We start from the raw sequence: 13521 nt of genomic DNA on the forward strand, positions 1-13521 counted from the left end.
TTCGACAAGTAAATGAGCGTGTCAAATAAATTCTTTTTTTTTCAACCACCGGGACCATGTATTTTTTATCTTTTACTCAACAAACCTATCATTTGTGCATTTCCTAGCTCCGTAACTTATCATCCGAATAAATCCACACCTGCGTTTCTAACTTAAAATGTCTTAAAACTGCCCACATACAGGACAACACTACAAAGGGTTAAAAAAACTTTCACTCTGTTTAGAAAAGTGGGTGGAGCTAAAATAAACAGACAGTTGCATTCCTCTTCCAACCAGGCTTTCGGAAACATGAAAACATAAAAAAATTCATTCCGCAGTCAAAAAAATCACACAAGGACTCTCAACGACAGACATTCACAAAAGTCTCTCTTCATTCAACAAAGCTTATTAATTTTTTTTTTTGGCCGGCTCTATTCTTGGATCTATACTTCACTGAAGATAATCACTATCAGGTTTTTTTTATTTCTTACATATTGATTTACTTCCTCTGTTAGTTTTACATGGGCTCACAGTATCAAGACCACAGCCTTTCCATTTTTATCTTTCTTTTCCTTCTCCCACCATTCCCGCTGATTTGCTGGCAGGTCCTGAGGATCCCACCCTGCTCTAATCATTTTCTCGATTAGTTTCTTTTGTTTTTCCACCAGGTGGCGGGTAAGGGACCCTTCTGATCCCCACTCGAGATTACTTGCTTTCGTGGCCATTCCTGGGTAGGACTAGAACCGTTAGGAATCTTCTCTCAGAGGTCCACTTTCTACGTAGCGTAACTTGTAGTAGACCGTCTCCTGGCTACTGTCAGGTCACAAGTTCTGCTGTTACACAAACTTATACAATGCTTAAAACGTGTTTAAGCAATTCCCGCAGTGCTCTACGTATCCTTAATGACTACCTACCACCGCTCTGCCCGTTGGTCTGACCCTGTTCACAGGTTTGGATTCCGTTAGCCGTTGTACACCGCTTGGTTCTACCCCGGGGTATATTTCAAATTACACCACTGGGTCCGGAAGATGTCTTTCGGTATCACGATCCCACGGTCCAAGTGTGTTCCCGGCACCTACTTAGTTCCTGGCCGTCACGTGGGACTAAAGTCCTCTTAATTCAAGCTCAGGCTAGGTGTTTGAGATATTGGACCATCTCCTCGTGTCGATCAACCAGCATCCACCTTCCGCACCCATTATAACATTTTGTTTAAGGTATACTCACCCGGTTTCTCCAAGAGCGTCAGCGACCCCGAAATCCTGTTCGTGACGCCACTGTTAGCGTGAATGTTTTCTCGGAAGAATCACTCAACACTCAGAGTCGGTTCCAACGTCAATGCGGCCTTTATTTTCGCTAGAGGGGAGGAAGCCTCAGGACTGGATCCAGGCACTTCTCTCCGACGAACAAAGAAAATCATCGATATTTATATGTTTACAATAGTTCTTTACAGTTACTCAGCCTACTTCGGCTGGATACAATCCAATCATACCGATTATAGATTACATATAGGTTTCTTTAACCCAATAGAATTCTCCTGATATCTCAGGGGCTGTATGTTCGGTTTTTGTCAGCTCGGGCTGATTAATGACCTCATTATGTGAGGCAGGTTCCCCCCTTATCTCTGTTCCTCGGGGCTCGGCTGTGTGAAGTCACTGATTATACCAGTGTACTATAATGATTCGTTATAATTATCTTGTATCCAAGGCATTCCTGGTAGTGGGCCTCACAGGGTCATTGCTCGGTCGGCCCCAGTTCATTACTTGACTAACTGAGTACCATCATGCTTGGGCAGCCATTTTATATGTGGCCACTTTAAATTTATATGAGTTTAGATATATTCAGCAGGTGCCTAATGCCTAGTGTTTTGATATATTCAGCAGGTGCCTAATGCCTACAACAAACGCAAAGACGGAGGCAATCGAGAACGCATCGAGGCCACAGAACGTGACGGAGCTGCAGTCATTTCTGGGACTCTTGAACTACTTTGGTAACTTCTTACCGGGTCTCAGCATCCTGCTAGAACCACTGCATGTCTTACTACAAAAAGGGGGTGAATGGGTTTGGGGCAAAAGCCAAGAAAATGCCTTTGTAAAAGCGAGAAAATTGTTATGCTCAAACAAATTGCTTGTGTTGTATGATCCATGTAAGCGTTTGGTACTAGGATGTGATGCGTCATCATATGGCGTCGGGTGTGTATTGCAACAAACTAATGATTTCAGGAAACTGCAACCGGTTGCTTATGCATCCAGGAGTCTGTCTAAGGCCGAGAGAGCTCACAGTATGATTGAAAAAGAAGTGTTAGCATGTCTATGGGGTAAAGAAAAGGCATCAATACCTGTTTGGGCTAAAATTCGAATTGGAAACTGACCATAAGCCACTTATATCCTTGTTTTCCAAGAGTAAAGTGATAAATACCAAAGCATCGGCCCACATCCAAAAATGGGCGCTCGCGTTGTTTGCATACAACTATGCCATCCGCCACAGGCCAGGCACAGAAAACTGCGCCGATGCTCTCAGTAGGCTGCCATTGCCCACCACGGGGGTGGAAATGGCGCAGCCCGCATATCTAGCCATGGTTATGGAAGCATTTGTGAGTGAGCAATCACCCGTCACTGCCCGGCAGACCAAAACCTGGACAAGCCAGGACCCCTTATTATCTCCAGTCACGGAAGCTTCACGGGAGCTGGTCCAGTGTCCCAGTGGAAATGCAGGAAGAGTTAAAGCCGTTCCAGCGGCGCAAAGATGAAATGTCTATACAGGCAGACTGCCTTCTGTGGGGCAATCGAGTAGTGGTCCCCAAGAAGGGCAGAAACACCTTCATCAATGACCTCCACAGTACCCACCCAGGCATTGTAATGATGAAAGCGATAGCCAGATCCCACGTGTGGTGGCCCAGTATCAATGTAATACATGCTCACAGATGTAATACATGCTCACTGTTAAGCAATGTACCCAGGGAGGCGCCACTAAGTTTATGGTCTTGGCCCTCCAAACCGTGGTCTAGGGTACATGTCGACTATGCAGGCCCGTTCTTGGGTAAAATGTTCCTTGTGATTGTAGACGCGTACTCCAAGTGGATTGAATGTGGAATAATGTCGACTAGCATGTCCGCTGCCCCTACTGAAAGCCTGTGGGCCATGTTTGCCACTCATGGCTTACCCGATGTACTGGTGAGCGACAACGGGCCATGTTTTACCAGTGCTGAGTTCAAAGAATTCATGACTCGTAACGGGATCAAGCATGTCACATCTGCCCCGTTTAAACCAGCATCCAATGGTCATGGGGAGAGAGCAGTGCAAACCCTCAAGCAAGGCTTAAAGAGGATAACTGAAGGCTCACTGCAGACTCATCTATCCCAAGTCGTGCTTAGCTACCGCATGAGACCCCACTCACTCACTGGGATCCCACCTGCTGAACTGCTCATGAAAAGAGCACTTAAGACAAGGCTCTCGTTAGTTCACCCTGATCGACATGAACAGGTAGAGAGCAGGCGATTTCAACAAAGTGCATTCCATGATCGCGCAAATGTGTCACGCGAGATTTAAATCAATGATCCCGTATTTGTATTAAATTATGGACAAGGTTCCAAGTGGTTTCCCGGCACTGTTGTGGCCAAAGAGGGGAGCAGGATGTTTCGGGTCAAACTTTCAAATGGACTCATTCACCGGAAATACTTGGACCAAATCAAACTCAGATTCACGGACTATCCTGAGCAACCCACCTTGGACCCTACCTTTTTTGATCCCCCAACATACACAATAGTGGCAACCGGCACCACAGTTGACCACGAAGCAGAACCCATCATCCACAGCAGCCCAGCAGGGCCCAACACACCAGGCAGCCCAGCAAGGCCAGCTGCACAGCAGCCCAGCGAGGGCCCAACAAATGATTCAACAACACCAGCTTTCACACCGAGACGATCAACCAGGGCAAGAAGGGCCCTAGATCAACTCACATTGTAAATAGTTACACTATTGACTTTGGCGGGGAATGTTGTTATATATGTGGACTTGTATTTGCTCTATACAGCGACCAGAGGGCTCATCCCCCAGAGTCCCAAGGGATCCCATAATCCCTTGGGAGCACAGGTACTTAAGAAGGCTTCACAGGTTGGAGACCTGCAATAAAAGACTACAGTCACACTTTACTTTGAGCTCACAGTGTTCAATCTGACTCTTTCTCCATACACAACAGAGGGTAATCGGGTGTATATGGCTAAGCTCAAGAATGGGCAGATGTGCAAGAAACACATTGATCAAATCAAGCTAAGACACACTGACGAACCGGAACAGTTGGAAGAAGACACCGCGAGCTTAGACGACTAACCAACTCACGTCCAGCCATCAGAGGAACCCACTGTGGTCAACGCCTAGCCCCAAGTCGTGAGAGACTCGGAAAGCACTGGGATTGTACTGAGACGGTCAAGCAGGGAGCGACGGGCTCCAGACCATCTGAACTTGTAATATGGACTTGTGCCAATAACTGGGGCGGGAAGGGGGAGGCGGGGAGGAATTATATAATGTATGTACATAAGGTCTGCCCACCAATAGGGGGCACTACCGTCGGAGGTGCTAGGGTCATAGGTACACTCGTGCTGGGCCCGGTATATAACCTGAACTTCACCTTTGTATCATCACTTCAGGAAGCCATTAAAGACTGATCAGATTGCACCTAGTCACTGGCTCACAGTACGGAGTTCATTGTGTCATTTCATACACCACAAAGGGAGAGTGTAGAAATGGGTCGAGAGCTTCTCCAGGCCCTGGATGGCATTTCCGGCAACATCATCGCACAATCTGAGAGACAATCTGTGGACATATCGCAGATGGTTGCTGCAATACGGGAGAACACCGAGGCTGTCAATGCCCTGCGGTAATAGATGATCTCGACTTTTGGTACTGCAGCCCCCAGTGTCAAACCATCCAGACCAACAGCGCCTGTGAGTGGGGAGGTAGAACAAGAATCTTCCGACTCAGAAGCTGGGTCTTCCATACCCCAAGCTTCTCCAGGGGGTCCAATCGTGTCTCCATTGTCTCTCCTCCGACAACAGCAGCGCCCTGCACGCCTTGCTGCACACCGTTTTGGTCCCAACCCTGGTAGAGGTAAGGGGAGGAAGCGAGTCGGGGGGGCGTCGGGCGGGGGTTAAGACAAGGTGGGAGGGGAGAGGTGGCTGCAGTTAAAAGGAAGTTTGGTGCAGGGAGGGGTTGTTGTTGTTGATGATGTTGATGTTTTGTTGTTGTTTGTTATGGTTATTGGATAAAAGCGTTAAAAATTATTTGAAGGAAAAAATGTATTTAACTATCAAAATTAAAGTTTACAAAGTTTTCAACAGTGTTCAAATGTTTCAAAAATTCAACTTAACCACTCTTGTGCAGTGTCTCATTTTTAGAATAAGAGAGGTAATAGTCAAAATGATGGGATAGAGAAGGCAGGCAAAGGTGAAACGTAACTTTTACTGTTCAAGCAAAGCATTGATTTTTGAGCTGCTGATGTAAGACTTTTGCAATGGCTCCTCCTCCTCCTCCTTGTTCTTGTTCTTCTCTCTCTCTCTCTCTCTCTCTCTCTCTCTCTCTCTCTCTCTCTCTCTCTCTCTCTCTACTTTCCCACCCCACCCCACCCCCCACCCCCCACCCCACCCCCGCCGGCGTTAAAACGGTGGTAAGTTCTTTTATCTGCCGAAAAATGGCAGTAAATGGGCGGAAAGCTAATGAATTTCCAGCGCATAAGCTTTAATTTTATTCAAAAATTGCGGTTTAATAGAAACACTCAAAGGATTGTGTATAATTAGGTCAGGAGTGAGTTCTTTAAGTCTTCCTTAACAGCCAAATGAATCCTTTATTCCACAGTTCACTGTGTATACTCTCCATTTAAAACAAAAGAATTATGTCCATGCCCTAAAAATATTTCAGCAAATAAATAGAATATGAACCGTATTACATATTGTGTTTCAGAAATCCATCTAAAAGTAGCAGTGAAAACCACACCAACACTGTAGCTGCATCTATGAATAAAACATGTGGGAAGAAAGCAAGTTTCAATATCTAGCATCAATTTGCATATATTTGCATAATATTTACATATACCTTATTACAACCTAATCAAATGTTGAAGTTTAATTAATGCTTAATTACCCGTTGTTACTATTGTGTTCCTAACACAGATGAGGCTGCACACAGGGTGGTTAAAGTAACAGTGACCTCAGTCTTTATTAAGACACTCCAGAGTGAGGAACAGCCGTAGGGGCCGGCTTATATACAGTGCTCCCAAGGGAGCACTGTATATAAGCCGGAACATGGGAGTGCATGCTTTACAGATAAACAACTTCACTCCCCCCACATAGTCAAAGTGAAAACTATTTACAAGGTGAGGTGGTCGGGAGCCTTTCTTTCACTGGTGGACCGCCTCGGTACAAATGTCTGTTCTGGTGTGTTGGCTGTGCCCTCGCTGGGCTGGCTTTTGTTGGCCCTGCAGGGCTGCTGGGTGAGCCTGGCCTTGCTGGGCTGTTGGGCGTGATAGGTTCGATTTCCTGGTTCGGCGTGGTGTCGTTGATCCTTTGGGTGTGTGTTGTAGGCTCGAAAAAGGTGGTGTCTGCTGTGGGTTGTTCAGGGCAGTCTGTGAACCACAGCCTCGTTTGGTCCAGGTGCTTTCTGCAAATTTGTCCATTGTCTAGTTTGACCACAAACACCCTATTCCCTTATTTAGCTATCACTGTGCCTGCGATCCACTTGGGACCATGTCCATAGTTTAGCACATACACAGGGTCATTCAGATCAATTTCCCGTGACACAGTGGCGCGACCATCGTTTACATTTTGTTGCTGCCGCTTGCTCTCTACCTGATCATGCAGGTTGGGGTGAACCAGCGAGAGTCTGGTTTTAAGTGTCCTTTTCATGAGTAGCTCAGCCGGGGGCACCACTGTGAGCGAGTGGGGTCTCGTGCGGTAGCTGAGCAGTACTCGGGACAGGCGGGTTTAGAGTGAGCCTTCTGTGACTCGTTTAAGGCTCTGTTTGATGGTTTGTACTGCCCGCTCTGCCTGCCCATTGAAGGCTGGTTTAAACAGGGCCGAGGTGACATGTTTGATCCCATTGCGGGTCATGAATTCTTTAAATTCGGTACTGGTGAAACATGGCCCATTGTCACTGACCAGTATGTCAGGCAGGCCGTGGGTGGCAAACATGGCCCTCAGGCTTTCAATGGTGGCTGTGGCGATGCTTCCCGACATTATTTCACATTCAATCCATTTTGAAAAAGCATCCACCACCACCAGGAACATTTTACCGAGAAACGGGCCCGCATAGTCGACATGGATCCTCGACCATGGTCTGGAGGGCCAGGACCACAAACTTAGAGGTGCCTCTCTGGGCGCGTTGCTCAACTGAGCACATACGCTGCATTGCCGTACACAGGACTCTAAGTCAGAGTCGATACCGGGCCACCACACTTGGGATCTGACTATCGCTTTCATCATTACTATACCCGGGTGTGTGCTGTGGAGATCCGAGATGAACGTCTCCCTGCCGTTTTTTGGTAGCACTACGCGGTTACCCCACAACAGGCAGTCTGCCTGAATGGACAGCTCGTCCTTTCGCCGCTGGATCGGCTTGATTAGTTCTTGCATTTCAACGGGGATGCTGGCCCAGCTCCCATGCAGTACACAGTTTTTTACTAGGGATAGCAGAGGATCTTGGCTGGTCCAAGTCCTAAACTGGCGGGCCGTGACAGGTGATTTATCATTTTCAAATGCTTCCATGACCATCAACAAGTCTGCGGGCTGCGCCACCATCAACAAGTTTGCAGGCTGTGCCATTTCCACCCCCGTGGTGGGCAATGATAGCCGACTGAGAGCATCCGCATAGTTCTCGGTGCCTGGCCTGTGGCGGATGGTATAGTTATACACTGATAGTGCGAGTGCCCACCTTTGTATGTGGGCTGAGGCATTAGTATTTATCCCTTTGTTTTCAGCGAACAGGGATGTGAGGGGCTTGTGATCGGTTTCCAGCTCAAATTTGAGGCCAAACAGGTACTGATGCATTTTCTTTACCCCGAACACACACGCTGATGCCTCTTTCTCAATCATGCTGTAGGCTCTCTCGGCCTTAGACAAGCTCCTGGAAGCATAGGCGACAGGTTGCAACTTCCCCGCAATGTTATGTTGTTGTAATACACACCCGACTCCGTACGACGACGCATCACATGCTTGCACAAGTCTTTTACACGGGTTATACAATACAAGCAGCTTCTTGGAGCATAAAATGTTTCTGGCTTTCTCAAAAGCAATTACTTGGTTTTTTTCCCCATACCCATTTCTCACCTTTGCGCAATAACACATGCAGGGGCTTTAAGAGGGTGCTTAACCCTGGTAGGGAAGTTACCAAAATAGTTGAGGAGCCCCAGGAACGACCGCAGCTCCATGACAGTCTGTGGCCTGGGCGCGTTCCTGATAGCCTCTGTCTTGGCGTCTGTGGGCCGAATGCCATCCACCGCGATCTTTCTCCCCAAAAACTCCACTTCTGTTGCCATGCAGACGCATTTTGACCTCTTCAGCCGCAGACCTACGCGATCCAATTGCTGGATGACCTCCTCCAGGTTTTGTAGGTGCTCGCCGGTGTCCCGACCCGTGACCAATATGTCATCCTGAAAGACCACCGTGTGTGGTACTGACTTGAGTAGGCTCTCCATGTTTCTCTGGAAGATCGCTGCAGCCGACCGAATTCCAAACGGGCATCTGTTGTAGATGAACAGTCCCTTGTGCATGTTGATGCAGGTGAGGCCCTTCGAAGACTCCTCCAGCTCCTGCATCATGTAGGCCGAAGTCAGGTCGAGCTTGGTGAACGTCTTGCCTCCCGCCAGAATCGCAAATAGGTCGTCTGCCTTAGGTAGTGGGTATTGGTCCTGTTGCGAGAAACGATTAATAGTTACTTTATAATCGCCGCAAATCCTGACCATGCCATCACTTTTGAGTACTGGAACAGTCGGCTGGCCCACTCACTGAATTCCACTGGGGAGATGATGCCCTCGCGTTCCAGCCTGTCCAGCTCGATTTCCACCCTCTCCCTCATCATGTGAAGTACCGCTCGCGCCTTATGGTGAATGGGTCGTGCCTCTGGGATCAAGTGGATCCGCACCTTCGCCCCGGAAAAGCTTCCAATGCCTGGTTCAAAAAGGGTAGGAAATTTGTTGAGAACCTGGGTACTTGAGGCCTCATCGACATGTGATAGTGCTCGGATGTCATCCCAGTTCCAGCGGATTTTGCCCAGCCAGCTCCTTCCAAGCAGTGTGGGGCCATCGCCTGGGACAATCCAGAGTGGCAGTTCGTGCACCATGCCCTCATAGGTGACCTTGACCATGGCACTGCCCAGGACAGTGATAAGCTCTTTGGTGTACGTTCTTAGTTTCGCGTGGATGGGGCTCAGGTCTGGTCTGAATGCCTTGTTTTTTTTTTAAATTCGTAGCCAATCGTTCCAATTCTTTGTCAAATCACAAACGCCAGAGGTCACCTTGCACACATCAAGGATCACTCTGCACCAATGCTCTTAGCCAAAAGGCCTAGAGCCACTGCACCGTTCCTGGAAGTACTGCAATACCAGGTTCGTGCCATGGAGGTGGATGGGTCAGGCCCCCCACACACCTCCGTGGAGGTGGATGGGTCAAGCCACCCCACCCACCTCCTATTTCCAAAAAGCAAGCATATACCTTCCTGATCCAGGGAGAACCACTTTGGGGTCATGGTGGTTACTCCCCTGTCAGGTCAGTTACGCATGATCTTAGCCAAAAGGCCTTGTTGCACCACAATCTCTCAAACATCTTTTTACTCATGATGGATTGGCTAGTGCCAGTGTCCAGTTCCATGGCTACGGGTAAGCCATTCAATTTTACGTTTAGCATTATAGATGGACATTTCATCGAAAATGTGTGCACCCCGTGTACTTCAGCATCTGCCTCCTCTCTCTGAGGCTCGAAATTGCTTTGATCCACCATGGAGTGATCTTCCTCTGCCACGTGGTGGTTAGCAGGTTTTGCAGAGCTTGCAGCTCATTTGCATGCTCGTTGGATGTGCCCCATTGTTCCACAGCTCTTGCAAACATACCCTTTGAAGCGGCATGAATAGGCTGAATGGAAGCCTCCACAACGCCAACAAGGTGTGAATCCTTTGTTGGGGACTCTGAGTCATCCGGGTCACCTGAGGCCTGCTGGCAGTTACAGACTCGTGGGTTCTGCTCTGTACATTTCTGCTCACAAACACAGTTCCAGTTAATTTATGAACATTGCTAGCACTTGTGTGCTAAGAGATTTGTTTGGTGTTATCACTGGTGGACATAAATGCCTGTGCTATCGCAATGGCCTTGCTGAGGGTCGGTGTCTCTACAGTCAAAAGTTTTCATAGGATGGTCTCATGGCCAATGCCCAGTACAAAAAAGTCTCTGAGCATTTGCCCCAGGTAGCCATCAAACTCACATTGTCCTGCAAGTCGCCTTAGCTCGGCGACGTAGCTCGCGACTTCCTGACCTTCAGGTCGCTGGCACATGTAGAACCGATACCTCGCCATCAGCACACTCTCCCTTGGGTTAAGATGCTCCTGAACCAGTGTACATAGCTCCTCATATGACATCTATGGGTTTCACCGGAGCCAAAAGATTCTTCATGAGGCTGTAGGTCGGTGCCCCGCAGACCGTGAGGAGGACCGTTCTCCTTTTTGCAGCACTTCCTTCTCCGTCCAGCTCGTTGGCTACAAAGTACTGGTCTAGCCGTTCAACATAGGCTTCCCAGTCCTCACCTTACTAGAACTCCTCCAGGATGCCCACAGTTTGCTGCATCTTTGCGTTGGATTCGTATTCTCGTGGCCAGTTGTTGTGTTCCTAACACAGATGAGGCTATACACAGGGAGGTTAAAGTAACAATGACCACAGTCTTTAATAAGACACTCCAGAGAAAGGAACAGGCCTTAGGGGCCGGCTTATATACAGTGCTCCCAAGGGATGCTGGGATCTCTTGGGACTTCAAAGGATGAGCTCCCTGATGGCGGAACATGGGAGTGCATGCATCTCTAATATATTTAATCCGCTAGTATCTGAAAAAAGATTCCGTGCATAGAATAAGCATTGTGGCGTGACATTTCCGCTTGGGGTGCAATCTGCAAAATGTGCCCATAATGCGCTGAACAATTCACCGATTTTGCCGAGGGGAAGTTAAACTCAAATTTCCGTGCAAACTCATTAGCATAAGGCCGAACATAAAATCTACCATGAATTAACACAATCAAGCTGCGTAATCGTTCACGTCCCATTCACCCATCACCCCTGTGCTCGCTGGCCTATATTGGTTCCCGGTTAAGCCACACCTCAATTTTAAAATTCTCATTCTTGTTTTCAAATCTCTCCATGACCTCAACCCTCCCCATCTCTGTAATCTTCACCGGCCCTACAACCTTTCGAGATATCTGCGCTCCTCCAATTCTGGCCTCTTGCGCATCCCAGCTTTTAATCACTCCACCATTGGCTGCAATGACTTCAGCTGCCAAGGCACTAAGTTCTGGAATTCCCTCCCTAAACCTCTCTGCCTCATTATCTCTTTTTCCTCCTTTAAGATGCAACTTAAACCCTACTTGTTTGACCAAGCTTTTGGCCACCTGCCCTAATATCTCCTTCTGTGGCTCGGTGTCAAATTATGTTTTATAATGATCCTGTGACGCGCCTTGGGACGTTTTACTACATTAAAGGCGTCAGATAAATATAGGCTGTTGTTGTTGGGGCCATGTTGGAGTTTATTATGAGACTGTGGAGTTTAAGGTGAGAGGCAAGGGACACGATAAGAGGAAGTAAAGTTTGTAGAAAAGAAACATGTGAAGATGTAAACATTTTAATAAGGAATTGATAATAGATAAATGGTAATAGTGACCGCAAGGTAAAACAATTTTCCTGCTGTAATTTACACTGCAGTAGTGTTTTACTACCAAAGAGACAGAGTATGATCATGATGGAAGAGACAATAAAATTGTAGATTTTCAATTTTTTAATCACTGACTTTGAAATTATTAATCGCTAGTCAGAGGAGATCTAGGACAGGAGCATTATACCATTTAATACACAATCTATTATTCTGTTGCTACGGTTTAGCTTATTGTCCCTTTAAATACACAAAGGGGAAATAATTCGGTACCTTAGCATCTCCAGTTTGTGCCTGGCGGGAGTGCTAACGGGACATTGAGGCGGTAGCGCGTAGTGAGGCGAATCCAGTGACGCATGCCAAATCCGCTCCCTCCCTCCGCCCCGTAGTGCCGCCGCTACAAGTTAGAGCCGGGAACTGCAGTGCCAGGCAGATTGTGATGTCAGTGAGCGAGCGTTAAAATTCTCATCTTTGTTTTCAAATCTCTCCATGACCTCAACCCTTCCCATGTCTGCAACCTCCACCAGCCCTACAACCTTCCGAGATATCTGCGCTCCTCCAATTCTGGCCGATCTGCAAAATTCATTGTCGCCTCCTGCCTTAGCGCCTAGCTACAATAGCGACAGGAAGAGGAGGTGTCAAGCAGGTGGATGCCGGCTCCAGGCGCGCTACTTAAAGGGATCATGAATAATGAGTCGCAGCTGTCAGTTTTGTGCTGTTTCACTGCTTCCTTGTCAGTTTGACTGAATTCAACTGTTGCACAGTCATTTAAAGATTATTTAGTCTCTGGAGTGTTGTGGCTTCTAAAAACTAGTGACATTTTTATTCTCGCTGCATATCAACGTGCTACACTAGAATTAGGTTCTGCAGCATCAATGAACCTCCCCTTTAAGAACTGGAAAGAGCTTGTGGCAATGATGACCTGCGATTAGACTGCACCTGATATTGCTTGCGCTTTGAGTGTAACGCCACTGAGCTAGGCCATTAGCCCTTGATTTAGCGTTACAATCCTTTCTTTGAGCAATGAGAGATAATTTTGCATGCAGCGTAATTCATTTAGCCTGGCGCTAAATCTCAAACTTTTCTAAGGTTACCACCCATTCCTGGGCTATAATGAATTTCTCCCCCATAGTCTAATTATTGTAAACAGGCGCATCTTGAGGCCATTAGGATACTACTTGCTATTGGTGCTTTTTTTCCCCTCTTTATAATAGTTTTTTAAAGATGCTTCTTGTTCATTAGTAGGTTCCCTACCTGTTCACTTGTGATTTGTTGCTGATTTATGAATGTGGGACAGTTGAACAAATCAGGTGGAAATCTAACTTACATTTTCAAGGATAAGACTAAGGTGTGTTGTTTTTTCAGATGTGGCGCTTTGAAGTGTAGTAGGCATGCATTCAATGTGAATCTTTCATATACATATATAATTAGCAGATATCCCATGGCATTGCTCATAATGTATCAGGAGATAACCTATTTCATAAACAGATTGTTAGACCTTGTAATGCACAATGTATGAAACAGCTGATCTGTGGCATTGCTGATGAACAAAATGTGTTACCTTTCTTCCTACTTCTTTCCCACACTCTAATTCTTCTTGTATTTCTCTCTTTTTATTTTGCTTTAAAATGTCGTCCCCTTCTCTCTCAACAGCTCTGA

The sequence above is a fragment of the Pristiophorus japonicus genome, chromosome 3 (genome assembly GCF_044704955.1).
Source record: "Pristiophorus japonicus isolate sPriJap1 chromosome 3, sPriJap1.hap1, whole genome shotgun sequence".
NCBI lineage: Eukaryota > Metazoa > Chordata > Chondrichthyes > Pristiophoridae > Pristiophorus > Pristiophorus japonicus.